Source organism: Spermophilus citellus (assembly GCF_964194105.1).
Source record: "Spermophilus citellus genome assembly, chromosome: 4".
Classification (NCBI taxonomy): Eukaryota; Metazoa; Chordata; class Mammalia; order Rodentia; family Sciuridae; genus Spermophilus; species Spermophilus citellus.
In genome coordinates this window covers 24,619,975-24,632,616 of record NC_138185.1, presented here as the reverse complement: position 1 = coordinate 24,632,616, position 12,642 = coordinate 24,619,975, and the positions used below count along the sequence as shown (strand labels likewise).

General features: G+C 37.9%; 1 protein-coding gene across 9 annotated transcripts in view; it reads left to right on the top strand.

Annotated features, from left to right (window-relative positions):
* The window catches only part of CBFA2T2 (CBFA2/RUNX1 partner transcriptional co-repressor 2), a 143,780-nt gene that overhangs the window by 28,329 nt on the left and 102,809 nt on the right, over positions 1-12,642 (top strand). Inside the window, exon 2 of one of the 9 annotated variants that reach the window (XM_081292456.1) lies at positions 3,345-3,438. The exons of the other annotated variants lie outside the window; for them this stretch is intronic. The gene's annotated coding sequence lies outside the window, so the exon portion shown is untranslated. The remainder of the gene's footprint in view (positions 1-3,344; positions 3,439-12,642) is intronic. 9 annotated transcript variants of the gene reach the window in all.

Genomic DNA, 12,642 nt, shown 5'->3' with positions numbered 1-12,642 from the left:
AGGCTCACAGGACCCTATTCTTGTATTTCTCCCAGGAGCAATGGTTCAGTATTGGCTACCTCAATTTTAGTGGCAATAGCAATAGCAAGGATTATTACTGCACTTGGTCTGTTCACTGCACATCAGAAGCCAGTTAGTCAAGAGGTCAGAGAAAGAACTTCATTAAGATAAGATGAGATAGCTGATTGGAATATGGCAGACTCATGTGGTGAAGCTGATTTAGGAGTGGTATATATAGGAGATGGGTGATAGGGGACTGGTGGGCATCATCTCAAAGGGGGAGGTTTGCGACCAGGTGTCACACATAAGATCCTAACCCTCCTCTTCTAGTCAGGAGCTGTCTTTCAGTTCTATAAATATCAAAAACAAAGATCATTATTTCCTTAGACTATTCTCAATCACTGATTCCTTTGCCCTCCTGCAATTGCTGCCATACATTATATAATGGCCATGCTGGAGAGAGTAGCTTCCCTGAGGCCCTCTTGCCCATACTCAGGGTAATCAAAGAAAACATGCGTCACTTGATTATTTTGGAAGAAAACTGTCAGGTGAGGTTAAACAGGGAGTCAGCAGGAAATCTGGTATCACTGCTCAGCTTCTTGATCTACTTTACCACATTTTACTTACTTCTTCCTCAGTTGATCTTTGATTTGTTTCTACTTTTGGCTATTAAGAAACATGTTATTGGGCTGGGGATGTGGCTCAAGCGGTGGCACACTCGCCTGGCATGTGTGCGGCCCGGGTTCGATCCTCAGCACCACATACCAACAAAGATGTTGTATCCGCTGAGAACTGAAAAATAAATATTAAAAAAATTCTCTCTAAAAAAAAAAAAAAAAGAAAGAAACATGTTATAAACATGGATGCTAGTTTTTTTTTTTTTTCTTTTTTTTTTTTAATATTTATTTTTTAGTTCTCGGCGGACACAACATCTTTGTTGGTATGTGGTGCTGAGGATCGAACCCCGGCCGCACGCATGCCAGGCGAGCGCGCTACCGCTTGAGCCACATCCCCAGCCCTGGATGCTAGTTTTTGTGTAGACATATTGTATTGTCTCAAAATAAAAAATAGCTATTTATTATATGTAGCTATTAATTATATGTAGGCATATAATTTTTCCATTTTTAAATTGTCATTGGCAGTAGATGAGGATTCTAATAGTGTATAAGGGTTTTTATTGTGAATGGTTCCACATCCGTGGCCAGTACTTTTAAAAATTATTTTATTGTACTGGGGATTGAACCCAGGATCTTTAGTATGCTCAAAGTGCATTGTACCACTGAATTATACCCTTAGTCTTTAAAAATTTATTTTTTAATATTTATTTTTTAGGTGTAGATGGACACAACACAATACCTTTATTTTTATGTGGTGCTGAGGATCGAACCTGGTCCCTGCCCATGCTAGGCGAGCGCTCTACCGCTGAGCCACATTCCCAGCCCCCTTTTTAAAATTTTTATTTTGTGACAGATTACTAGGTTGCCCAGACTGGCCCCCAACTTTGGATCCTCCTGCCTCACCCTCCTGAGTCCAAGGTATTGCTGGCATAGGCCTCCATGCTCAGCTTCAAAACATATTTAATGAATAAATGTATTTTATGTCAAAACTATAAAAGCATAGAATTTTTGAAGACTGAAATTCAGAATTATAAATTACCTTCTTAGAGTAATATTGAGAAATTATTGTGGGTGTTCTACTTTTTTCAATAGGGCCAAATAAAAATTTCAAATTGATTGTAATAAAGGAAGTATAAATCTTAGGCCATGTTTCCATGTGAAGAAGACTGTTCTAAAGACCACTCTGAGAGGGATTTAGTCTTATGTTTTAAGGTTGGAATGCCTAGAAAATTCTCTTTGTTCCATATCTTACTCCTGGCTTTTATTTCAGCATTTAGGCTGAGTCAGGCCACAAACATACACTTAAGTGAGTGCAGGTGTTCATTTGAATGATGGTCTAAACATATCTCTACACTTGTCAATACCTGAGTATGTAATCATTCTAAAATTTCCTAATTTTATAGGATGAATTGGCAGTAAGCAATTTTAGTTCAAGTTCTCAGCTACATGCAAGACTATCTTTGAGCTAGCCATCTGTACATATATTTGGTAAAGTGCTAAACCCAGGAGCCTTTCTAAAAATTATTTTTCTGTACCTCTTAGATATAATTTTATCATTTGATTTGTGTGTTTTATAAGAAGTGTTTTCTGATTATTCAGATTTCATTTTCCTGCAGTCTGGAGATTGTGATTTGTACAGATTTCATTTGTTTCAAAAAACAAAACAAAAAAAAAATTGTGTGTGTGTGTGTGTGTGTTTGTGTTTGTTTGTATTTAGCAGAAAGCTGGAATTTTACATAAGACTGACTAGTTTCTCAGATCTTCAGAAACTTTAAGTTGAGGCTTGGAGCCACACTGATGTAAACCAGCAATGTGGCCTCAATTCGGGAGGCTGGGGTAGAAGGATAGCAAATTTGGGACCTCTGTAATTAGTAAAAAACTGTCTCAAAATAAAATTAGCAAACAACGGCTGGTGATATAGCTAAGTGATAGAGGCTGGTAATGTAGCTAAATGGTAAAGCACACAGGAACCCGTAGTTTCAATACTCAGTACTGCTAAAAATTGACTAGATTACAAGGTGTTGCCACTTGCCTGACTGTTCCAACTCTGTGTGTGGAATCATCGATATGACTTATGTGGCCTCTTAATACCTTCTACACTTTTTTTTTTTTTTTTTTGCCAGAATTGTATACTCAACTGGGTTCAGCAAGCTTTATACTCTCCACTCATTTGGTTGAGATCGCTGTTTGCCTAAGAACTAATCTGTTCCAGCCAGTACCATGTCCTAATCTCTTGGAGCCACTAGTTGGCTGGTAGGAGGAAGTTTTTATTTAACCTTTTTCTTTCCCTTTTGGGAATTTGCACTGTGGATGTCCCAGTTACTTTCTTTCTTTTATTCTAATTAGTTACATATGGAACCAGTGACTTTAACTTTGACATTTTTTTCCCCCACATATCTGTTCTTTTCAAACCTTCTATCATTCTTTAAACTTTTAACTTTAACCTCCCATAATTTTTTTAAATATTTTTTTTAAGAGAGAGAGGTGGGGGAGGGAGGGGGGGGAGAGAGATTTTTTTTAATATTAATTTTTTTAGTTCTCGGCGGACACAACATCTTTGTATGTGGTGCTGAGGATCGAACCCGGGCCGCTCGCATGCCAGGCGAGCGTGCTACCGCTTGAGCCACATCCCTAGCCCCTCCCATAATTTTTCTTCCAACTCTAGTGTAATTACTGCAGGAAATCTTTCTCTCTTTGTTTATTAATTTTAGTTATTTTTCTTTTTAGGAGACAAGATTTTTCTTTGTTGTTCCTACTTGCACCCAAATCCTTGGCTCAAGTAATCCTCCTGCCCCAGCCTCTTAAGTAGTTGGGACTACAAGCAAGTACCACTGTTCCCAACCCTCTCGGTTTTTTTTTTTTTTTTTTTTTTGTGTGTGTGTGTGTTAAGAAAAAAAGAATAACAATCCAGACATGAAATTAACTTAGTGTCTTTGTATCATAAAAGGAGAAAGAAGTAATGATAATTTTAAAAATGAATTAAGAGGGACTAGGGCTGTAGCTCAGTGGTAGAGCACCTGCCTTGAACTTGTGAGGCACTAGGTTCAATCTTCGGCACCATATAAAAAATAAATAAAGATATTGTGTTCATTTACAACTTAAAAAAAAATGAATTAAGAGATTCAGATATGCCATTCTTTTAAAAATAAGCCTTCCCAGAGCTTCTACATAATCACTGTAAATTTGTTTCGTTTGTTATTTTCCTAATAACTTTTTGAGTCCAACATTTAAGATCAGTAAAAACCATATTCAAGTTTGTTAAAATTTGCTTAGTTACGCTGGGGAATATAGCTCAGTTGGTAGAGTGCTTGCCTTACATGCCCAGTGCCCTGGGTTCAATCCCCAACACCATAAAAAAAAAACCAAAAAAACAAAATTTGCTTAGTTAATTATGGTGACAATAGTACTATTGTCCATTATGGTATTTCCCAAAGAATATCCTGTGAAATTAGTGGTAAAGAATAAAGGTCTTCCTACATTAGCCTCTCCACTGGAATTACAGGTGTGGGCCATTATAGCCCAGTTCCTTTAGCTCTTTTAATATTTGTCGTTTTGAGATAGTCTCATCTCAGTAAGCTTCCCAGACTGGGTTTGAACTTGGGATCCTTTTTTTTCCTCACCTTCCTGAGTAGTTACCTGAAATTATGGGTATGCACCACTTCAGCTGGCTTTAATAATACTTTTATGGGAAAATGTGTTTTCCAAACTTGCACCAGACTTAAAACAGTTTTTATAATGTGAACAATTTATCATTTGGCGCCTGCTTGAAAATACCTACCTCCACTATGAGGGAGTGGAGCTGGCTTGGCATACAGTTTTAGAGCCTACTACTTGTGTGCTCCTGTATGTCGGGAGGACTTGGGTTGTTAGAACATGAAACTAGATTTTGGGCTTGAATTTTAATGGCCTAATTAATTCTAGGGTAAGATTTGGGTCCCTTGTGATTTTTATATGTCTGATATGCATTTGTTAGGGAAAACTAGATTTGTGTATGGAGGAATCTGCTTGGAACCATCACTCCTGTCACAGAATTTTGTGTGATCACTTCTGGAGTAACAGAGGAATTGAGAACAAGGGATTAGGCAAGTAGGAAGACAACTCTTATGTGAAAATTGGTGTTTTGCTTTTTTGTTCTTTTATTTAATGGTTTGAGCATGTCTTGTATAGTAGACCTAAATATATATATTTTATATATGTTACCCAGAAGGAAGAATTGGAGAAAGTTATCTTTTTTTCTTTTTGTTTTTGTGTATTAGAGCTTACACCCAGAGATGCTCTATCACTGAGCTATATCCTAGCCCCATCCCTTTTTTAAAGATTTATTTTTTTATTTTTTTATTTTTGGTATCATACATATCATGCTTACAAATGACAAATTCTCTCATTTAGGCCAGAATGCATCTCATATACTGTTACTATATGTCCTCTTCATCTTGTGTTTGGGGATTTTGAACTGTATTTTTCTTGGATTGTTCCCCACTAGCCACTGAGCCACCCCCCTAGCCCTTTTTGTATTTTATTTAGAGTCAGGGTCCCTCTAGTTGCTTAAGGACTTTATAAATTGCTCAGGTTGGCCTTAAACTTATTATCCTCCTGTCTCAGCCTCCTTAGTTTCTGAGTTGCTGGGAATATAGGTCTATGTTACCATGTCCTGTTGAAGAATGCCCTCTTATGAGAACACCAAAATAAATCAGAGTTTATAATTCAGTATTGAGGAAAATAGGCTTTTTTGGAGGTGTGGGAATGGGTGGGTGCCTGGGTATTGAACTCAAGGGGTCCTCCCACTGAGCTGTATCCTCAATCCATTTTATTTTGTATTTTGAGACAGGACCTTGTAAGTTGAGGCTGGTCTCAAACTTGCTATCTCCTTTTGGTTTCTGATATCTGAAAATTGTAACAATATAAGCGAGAAAGATGTATTGATTTGTGGACTGGAATATTAGTGTGGCAGAGGGACTTCAGGACTGATTTACTGCAACAACTCCATGATGTGAATTAGCACCATAGTTCCTTTGTTTCTCTAATGTATTTTTTTTTTTTAAAGAGAGAGTGAGAGAGGAAAGAGGGGAGAGAGAGAGAGAGAATTTTTTTAATATTTATTTTTTAGTTTTCGGCGGACACAACATCTTTGTTTGTATGTGGTGCTGAGGATCGAACCCGGGCTGCACACATGCCAGGCGAGCGCGCTACCGCTTGAGCCACATCCCCAGCCTGTAATGTATTCTTGCTCAGGGTCTGAATTCCCTGAAAGCTGACTTCACTCCTGGTTACCAAAGTGGCTAATGTTGCATGTTCATATACCTCCCCCATCCTGAAAGGGAACATGAGGGGACATTGTCAGCTTTCCACTTAAGAGTCTAGGAAAATAGCCTAATTTAGCTTTTAGGTCTTGTGTCCGTTTTGACTTGGCTTATGGGATGCACCATAAAAAGTGCTTTGGGTCTTCCAAGAGTATAAGAGATGGCTTTTAGGTGGAGTAACAGAGAGGAATTTGAGAACAAGGGTTTAGGGACTAAATGCCAGGGTGCAGTGTAGTTTCAATGTCAGAGTATAGTATTCATAGGTGCTCACTGAAGGATGAGTATGATCCTCCAAGATGAAGGATGACATGATCTACATACTCCACAGTTACAAGTACAGGGGAGAGTGTTAGCAAAGTCTCAGAGGTAGAAAAGTATAAGGGATGCTTACAAATGACAAATGCTCTCATTTAGGCCAGAATGCATCTCATATACTGTTACTATATGTCCTCTTCATCTTGTGTTTGGGGATTTTGAACTGTATTTTTCTTGGATAGTTGCCCCACTAGGTAAAAACATTCTGATATGTTTCAGTTTCACATTTGAAACTGCTTTAGCCTGCATTCCTTATCCTTGGACCTTCCTAATAATGGCTGTGGTCACACTGGGCCTGATCTGTTCCTGTGCTAAATGAAAGCATACAATCACAAAACTGTGAAGGCATAAATGAGAGGCATATGGGAGTGGTGTAAAAGAACTCTGAGTCTTAAATGCTTGGGTGGGCAAGCTAAACTAATAGCTCCCAGCAGTTCTTCTGAATCAGACATTGTGGAGCCAAGAGTCTAGGATTTGGAATTCCACTGCCTGCACAAAGGATCTGTCTTTTATCCTCCTAACCACCATTTGTTAAATGGCTAATGACCCAGTGGACCTGTTGACAACAAAAACGGGAGACTGGCAAAGATCAAGTTAAAAGGAAAAAGAAAAGTTCAAAGGTAGGAAAGTAAGAACAAGAAAGATTTAATCATATCTTCACCTACTCTCTCTTTTTTTTCTTTTTTGTACTGGGGATGAAACCTAGGTGCTTTTCCACTGAGCTGATTCCCCAACCTTTTTATTTTTTGAGACAGGTTCTCTAAGTTGCTGAGGCCTGGAACTTGTGATCCTCCTGCCTCAGCCTCCTAGTTGCTGGGATTATAGGTGTGCCACCACACCTGACTTCTCCATCTATTATCTCTCTCTCCCTCCTGCCCAACAATTTATTGTTGAGAATTTATTTATTTTTTGTTCTGTTTTCGTACCAGAGATTAAACCCAGGAGTACTCACTCAGCTACTGAGCCACATTGCTTAGTGCCTCGCTGCTGCTGAGGCTGGCTTTGAACTCGGCACCCTCCTGTCTCAGCCTCACAAGCCACTGGGATTACAGTCATGTGCCCCCACGCCCAGCTATTATTGAGAATTTTGAATAAACAAGTAGACAGAATAATATGGTAAATCACCTTGATCTCTCTCCTTATCTCCAATGAGCTACAGTTATCAAGACAGAATGAAAGGAAACCAGTACTCTGAGAGTTCTGGGTTTCGTCTCCAGACCTCTCTAAGTCTTGTCACCTTTTTGAACTTCTGCCATCAACCAATTCTTTCCCCTGTTTTAGCGCCTGTATATGCAGAACGCTGTGTTTAGACTTTGTTATGGGTAGGATATCACTTAACCTCTCATAGCTAAGGGAAATAAGTTGTTGTGCCAGTGTAGTTTTAGGGGCAAAAATATGTAATTCTATCAAGGGAACACAGTGAAGAGGAGACTTAGGAAGGTTTTATCAAGAAGATGGTATTTAGCTGGATACAGGGGCTCATGCCCATAATCCTAAGGGCTCTGGAGGCCAGGATAGGAGGATTGCAAGTTAAAGGCCAGCATCAACAATATAAGGACATCCTAAGCAACTTAGTGAGACCCTGTCTCAAAATAAAAACAAACAAAAAAGGGCTGGGTATATAGCTCAGTGGTAAAGTGCCCTGGTTAAATCTGCAGTACCCAACCCCCTTAAAAATAATAATAAGAAGGCATTTGATCTTATAATAGAAAGTTGGAGCAAGAGGGTAGGGGATGGATCTCTGAGACAGCAGTGTAAGTGATGTGTTAGCTCTTTTTTATTGGGCTGATTAGAACATGACATTTATAATGATATATTTTAGATGTAGTTTCTCTTCATGTTTGAAGCATCTTAGAAATATAAGTCTGTTTCAGATATTTTCAGGTAAACCGTGTGTGTTTTTGAATACTTATTATCAAGATGAATTACAACCCCTGAGCCACATCCCCAGCCCTATTTTGTATTTTATTTAGAGACAGGGTCTCACTGAGTTGCTTAGTGCCTTGCTTTTGCTGAGGCTTCCATGAAATTGGCAATCCTCCTGCTTCAGCCACCAGAGCTTCTGGGATTACAGGGTTGCACCACTGCGCCTAGCAGTATTTCATAATTTTTGATGCTACCTTATTTATTTATTTGTTTTTTAAATTTTATTTTGTGTGTTTGTGTGTGGTGGTGGAAATCGAACCCAGAGCCTCATGTTGCTAGGTGAATATTTTTCTACTGAGTCATACCGTAGTCCCGATTTTTGACCATTGCTTCTAAATAGGAATGAAGTTGACTTTTTGTATTTTGATCTTATATTCCACAACTTGGATAAATTCACTCATTTTATTAGTTTAAAAAATATATTTCAATGGATTTCCTTTTCATTTTTGTATAATGGGGCTTATACATGTGAAGCATGAATTCTATCCAACAGAGGCATGTTCCTCCCTCCTCCATTGGATTTTTCTGCACATCAACTGCAAATAAGAACAGTTTTACTTCTTTCCAATTTTCACTTATTTTACTTATTATTACCAGTGTGTTCTGTGTTGTCAGTTCAGAGATTCTGTCCTTTTCTGGTCCCTGTTGTCATCTTCTTGGTCCTAGACTTTACCATATCATGTTTTTTTTTGGTTTTGTTTTTTAAAAATCACTTAATGGGGGCTGGGGTTGTGGCTCAGTGGCGAGAGTGTTTGCCTTGCTTGTGTGAGGCACACTGGGTTCGATCCTCAGCACCACATAAAAATAAATAAGTAATTAAAGGTATTGTGTCCATCGACAACTAAAAAAATAATTTAAAAAAATCACTTGGTGGTCTAAGCGAGTTCTTTTTTTTTTAATATTTATTATTTTTAGTTTTTTTCGGCAGACACAACATCTTTGTTTGTATGGGGTGCTGAGGATTGAACCCAGTGCCTCACGCATGCCAGGCGAGCGTACTACTACTTGAGCCATATCCCCAACCCTTTCCTCCCACATTTTTAAAATTGATACTTTATAGTTGTGAATAATGGTGTGATTTGTTGTTACATATTTACACATGCAGACAATATCCTTTACAGTATCCTTTGATAGTTAGCAAATTTAATCAGAGAATGTTAACTCTGATAAACTCTGTTAATGAGGTCCATTTTCCTTAAAGCCAGAGTTCTTTTTTCCTGTGGCTGTCAAGTGTTCTTTGATATATACATCAATATCTATCTCTCTCTCTTTCTCTGCTCCCCATTTAACTTGTTTGAACTAATACCCTTATTGCTTTTTCAGTTCCAGCCACACAAATCTCTGTTTCTTGAACACTCAAGCCTTGGTCTTGCCTTAGGACATTTACCTGGATTGTTCTTTCTTCACCTGTTCTATGGCTCATTTCTTCGTATTTTTTCAGGCCAACCACTTTATCCTATTTAAATTTATCCCCAAACCCACTTCACTATCTTATCATCTGCTAATAGACTACAGTTGGCCTTTGAAGAACATGGGTTTGAACTGCATGGTCCACTTATGGGGCTTTTTTTTCGGGGGAGGGGGGGCAGATTCTTCAAAAATTTGACAAAACTTAAAGAAGAACCACATAGTTTAGAAATATTGAAAACATTAAGAGGTAGATCATGAAGATATAAAAATGTAGATAATTGTCTTAACATTTACTATCGTAAAAATATATAAATCAATCATAACTAAAATTTAGGCTGGTGACATAGCTCCGTTGGTAGAGTGCTTGCCTCACATGCACAAAGCCCTGGGTTCAATCCCCAGGACTACATACACAAAAATAATAATAAATAAATAAAATTTATCAGAATTTACGCAAACACTTGCAAATTATGTTTGGCACCATTTGCAGTTAAAGACAAATGTAAGCAAATGTAAAGATTTAGGGCTGGGGTGTAGTTCAGTGCTGGTTCTATTCCTACCTTCTACCCTTAAATAGTGATGACTATTTTTATTTTTATTTTTTTTAAGATGTGGTCTTGCTGTGTTGCTCAGGCTGGCCTTGAGCTTGCAATTCTTCTGCCTCAGTCTCCCAAGAGTTGAGATTATAGATGTATAATACTACACCTGGGTACCTTGACCAGTTTTTGAAAAATGTTGTTAGGTCATTTTGGATCCCAATTCATTGCTATGTAATACTTCATCATAAAGAGCAAATTCTTTGACTTTTTTTTTTTCTTTTTGGTACTGAGGATTGAACCCAGGGGCACCTAACCACTGAACCACATCCCCAGCCTCTTTTATTTTTTATTTTTGAGACAGAGTTTCACTAAGTTGCTAAGGGCCTCTCCAAGTTGTTGAGGCTGGCTTTGAACTTGTTACCTCCTGCCTCAGCCTCCCTAGCTTCTGGGGATTACAGGTATGTACCACTGCGCCTGGCTTTCTTTAACTTATTAATGGAATTCACAAATGAAATGATTTTTTTTTTTTTTGTTTTCATTTGAGTTTTTCTTTTCCCAATTTACCATGAAAAATTTCATTTAAACTCACAAATTCATCTAAGCATGGGAATGGTGGTTGGGGGCACCTCAAAATTCTTCTAAAAAGCTAGGCATAGCAACTTGGAAGGCTAAAGCAGTAGGATTGCAAGTTCAAGGCCAGCCTCAGCAACCTAACAAGACCCTGTCTGAAAATAAAATTTAAAAAAGGACTAGGGATGTACCTCAGTGGTAAAGCATCCCTGGATTTAATTCCAGAAGTAAATAATCAATCAATCTGTAGAAAATCAGGTATGATAGGGAAGACTTTTGAACAAACATCTAGTGTTGAGCAAATAGTAGATATCATATTTATGCCATCTGAGGAAATATGATCAGATTTAGTTAATAAATAAATCTGTTAACATAATCTGTCATGTGCCATTTTAAATAATGAAAACACTACTTATGGAGGGTGTTTAGTTTAATGTCCTATAAGACCTGTATATTTTTGTACAAGACTACCATGTGGTAGATACTTAATAATAGTTGGTGAATAATATAAGTGAGTTATATGTTTTTTTCCCCTCTTTTGGTACTGGGGATTGAACCCAGAGCCTGCAAGTCAGGTGTCCTACCACTGAGCTACCCCCCAATCCTAAAATTGGTAATGTATTTTTTTTTTTTTAATAACTGACATGTTTTCTTTCCTTTTTCCTAAATGATTTTCAGTGATTTCATAATAAAATAAACATTAAAAAGATGGTTGTGGAACTGGGAATTGAACCCAGAGGTGCTTTACCACTGAACTACATCCCTAGGCCACCCCCTGCTTTTAAAAATATATTTTTAGTTGTAGATGGACACAATATCTTTATTTTTATGTGGTGCTGAGGATTGAACCCAGGCCTTGTGCTTGTGAGGCAGGTGCTCTACCAATTGAGCTATATTTCCAGTGCGCCCCCCCATTTCTAAGACAGGGTCTTGCTAAATTTATCAGTCTGGCCTTGAATGTATGCAGTTCTTTTGCCTCAGCCTCTTAAGAGAGAAGCTGGAATTACTGGCATGTTCTACTGTGCCCATCCAGAGTAAAAAAAAAAAAAAAATGTATGGTGGTCTTTATGTAGGATAAATAATGAAGGTTATAAAGCTGGGCATTAGTGGTCATACTCCAAAAGCTAGAGGAAATGAAATTTTCAGTTGTGAATTTTGAATCCCTCTTTTTTTTTTGTTTGTTTGTTTAGTTCTGAGTCACTTTAACTCATAGCCTATCTGGGTATGTTTTCTTTGCAGTGAAAAATTTATAATTTGGAATACAGAAAAATAATTTTACATTGCTTTTCTGTTTAGTTTCATTTATGAACCAGAGGTTTTTTGTTTTTTTTTTTTAAGGAGAGAGAGAGAGAGAATTTTTAATATTTATTTTTTGGTTCTCGGCAGACACAACATCTTTGTTTTTGTATGTGGTGCTGAGGATTGAACCCGGGCTGCACGCATGCCAGGCAAGCGAGCTACCGCTTAAGCCACATCCCCAGCCCCTAAAAAAATATTTTTAATCCTCCCAGTGCCATTTACTCAGTAGCCAAACATTTGGAATAATTTACATTCTATCAAAATGCAGATCGGGGGCTGTGGCTGTGGCTGAGTCGTAGAGTGCTTGCCTAGCATGTGTGAGGCACTGGGTTTGATTCTCAGCACCGCATATAAAGAAATAAATGAATAAAGATCTATCAATAACTAATAAATTATTATTATTATTTTTTTAATATTTATTTTTTAGTTTTTGGCGGACACAACATCTTTGTTTGTATGTGGTGCTGAGGATTGAACCCGGGCTGCACGCATGCCAGGCGCGAGCGCTACCGCTTGAGCCACATCCTCAGCCCAATAACTAATAAATTAAAAAAATACAACTCAATAAACAAAATGCAAATTGATAAACATCATAACATATTGATGATATGTTCATCAATAGAACTCTGCTCAGCAGTAAGGAGGTGTGAGTTCGGATTCCTACTA